This window comes from Ranitomeya imitator, chromosome 10 (genome assembly GCF_032444005.1).
Source record: "Ranitomeya imitator isolate aRanImi1 chromosome 10, aRanImi1.pri, whole genome shotgun sequence".
NCBI classification, from domain to species: Eukaryota; Metazoa; Chordata; class Amphibia; order Anura; family Dendrobatidae; genus Ranitomeya; species Ranitomeya imitator.
Window position 1 is genome coordinate 68,921,538 of NC_091291.1, and position 2,874 is coordinate 68,924,411.

A 2,874-nucleotide genomic window follows, 5' to 3' on the forward strand; every position below is an offset into this window, starting at 1 on the left:
ATTTAGGAAATTGTATTTGGATATTTACATGATTTAATGTAGTTGTATGAAAATGGTTCACAGCCAGAGAGGGATGAAAATCTGATGAATCTGCAACCTTAAAGTATTCATAGCCACATTCAGGAAGTTTAACCCTTTAGTTGCATCATAAAAATTAAAACTGAATTAAAAAATGAAAATGACAGTATGTCCTTAGATGTTACTTTACCCCTTTTATTATTATTTTCACAAAGAAAAGGAGATAATGGACCCCAGAGTTTGTTGTGCAATTTTTCTCCAGCGCACAGACATCCCACATGTGGATGGAAGCTGCTATTCGGGGAACACTGCACCGCTCAAAAATGGACAGAGCCATTTAAGACTACACAACTACAATGAATATTTGGAAGTTCTTGAGGTTACAGATTTTCACCACTTATTAGGTAAATTAAGTTTCTTGCATTTTTTCCATTGCGCTTTTGATGCTGATTGATTTTTTGCCTCAGTGAACGGTCATGATTTATAAAAGGCTGCTTTGCTTTTGACACGTCTTGATATCTGGCTTTGACAAAACTAATGATACAGTCATGATTGGATTACATGCAATTTTAATGCATTTTCTCATGTTTTTTTTTTTTTTTGCTGCAGATTTTCTGCATGTAATGGAATTTTATGGGGAAAATCTGCACATTAAACTCAGTGTACTGCAAGAAAAATTGGCTCCAGATTATTTTCACCAGTGTTATTCAGAAGAAATTGTGTAACAAATTGTAGGATCCATTGTTACCTAACAGGGCAATGCCCCATATGTGGTTGGAAACTACTGTGTTGTAATGCAGATTTTCCTGGAATAATCTTCTGGCACCTACACAAATGTTGCCCGCACATTGGAAATCACCCACTCAGGACATGCCATTTTGGAAATGTCACACCTCTGGGAATTCAAATACTGATCTAGTGACTGTTTTGACTCCACAAGTGTTTTCCAGATATAAGCATTAGGTTGGTGTTTGAAAGGGAGAATGGCATTTATACCATTGTAATGCCCAATACATTGTGCCCAGCTTGTGCCTCCATAGACAGACCTTGTAAATTATTAATAGGGACCTGTCAAGTCAGAAATGCCATTTGCCTACAGATAGTGTTTATCTGCAGGTAAATAGCATTACAAGCCTGCCTGCTTTAATGGAGCAGCAGCTACAGATAATGAACTTGTATCCTCACTGTAGCCATTGGCTTTCAGTCATACGGGCACGTGGAGAGCAGCAACAGGCACTATCCACCATATTGAAAGTGGCGGCTGTAAATCATTGCCCTCTACTTTGACAGTGGGCTTAGCGCACAAACATGCCGTAGTACAGCCAACACTCAACATAGCGGGTGGTGACTGTAGCCACTCCCTACGTGCCCGTATGTCTGACAGCCAGCGGCTACAGTAAGGACACAAGTTCATTTTCTCACTGTAGCTGCGCTTCCCAGAAAGCTAGGGGATTTTAATGCTATTTATCTGCAAACTGACCCTGTATCAGCAGGTAAATGGCATTTCCCAGTATGGAACGTTCTCTAAGCCGTATACCAATACTTTCACCAGTAAACTATTATAGCGCAGGACTCTTCAATGTGATTTATATTCTAATTTCTACTAGAGATCTTTTACAGATAACACTAGGCAACAAAATTTCAAAAGTTGTCTGGTTCAGAAATCAAATTAGCCATTTCTTAATCATTTTGATGTGCTGAATTCAAACATGACAAGGAAAACTTATTTGGCTCTAGTTTCCATGAAATCGAAGAGTTTGCCTTTTTCTGTTACGTAAATTAATACATTATAACACTCGTAGTTATTACTTCTACAAATATTAAACTGCAGATGTATTGTCAAACAAATTTTATTAGATGTATTCAGAGGAAACTCAAGTGTATTTAAATCTATTATATAATTCATATTATTATTATTATACATTTTAAGCATTTTGAACAATTTAACTATTAATATACGTTATTGCACAGTACAAAATATGTCCTTAGTCACTGGATACTCGGCTCCTTTTTACTTGTCTCTTGTATTCAAAGCATTGGATTATCTCTGGTGATTGGCCAACAGTAGTCTGCAAGCATCGAAGGGTTCCAATTACCCGGATATTTTTTATCCATAGTCGCAATTTCCTGGTGAAATCGCTCACCGTGCTCGTCACTCATTGCTCTGCAGTTTTGTGCAAATAAGTCTAGATGCGAATGCAAGAGATTAATCTTTAATGACATATTGAAGTCAAGATTAGGATATGCCTGAAGATTTTCCACCAGCTCTTTATAGTTGTCTGACTTGGTGTTTCCAAGGAAATTTGTTACCACTATATGGAATGCTACCCATGCAGCCTTTCCCTTGCCATGCAGTAAAACAGTGAAACTCCTTGTCTTGCAGAAGTACACAAATCTGAGGACCAATGAAGACTCCCTCCTTTATCTTTGCTTCACTCAACCTTGGAAATTTACAAATGAGATACTTGAATGCTTCTGCCTTTTTGTCCACTGCCTTTGCAAATTCATAGAATGATAGAGTTGGAAGGGACCTCCTGGGTCATCTGGTCCAACCCCCTGCTCAAAGCAGGATTCACTAAATCATCCCAGAAAGATGTCTGTCCAGCCTCTGTTTGAAGACTTCCATTAAGAACTCACCACCTCTCGTGGCAGCCTGTTCCACTCATTGATCACCCTGTCAAAGTTTCTTCTAATATCTAATCTGTGTCTCCTCCCATTCAGTTTCATCCCATTGCTTCTAGTCTTTCCTTGTGCAAATGAGAATAAAGATGATCCTTCTACAATGTGACAGCCCTTGAGATATTTGTAGATCGCTATTAAGTCTCCTCTCAGTCTTTTCTGCAAGCTAAACATTCC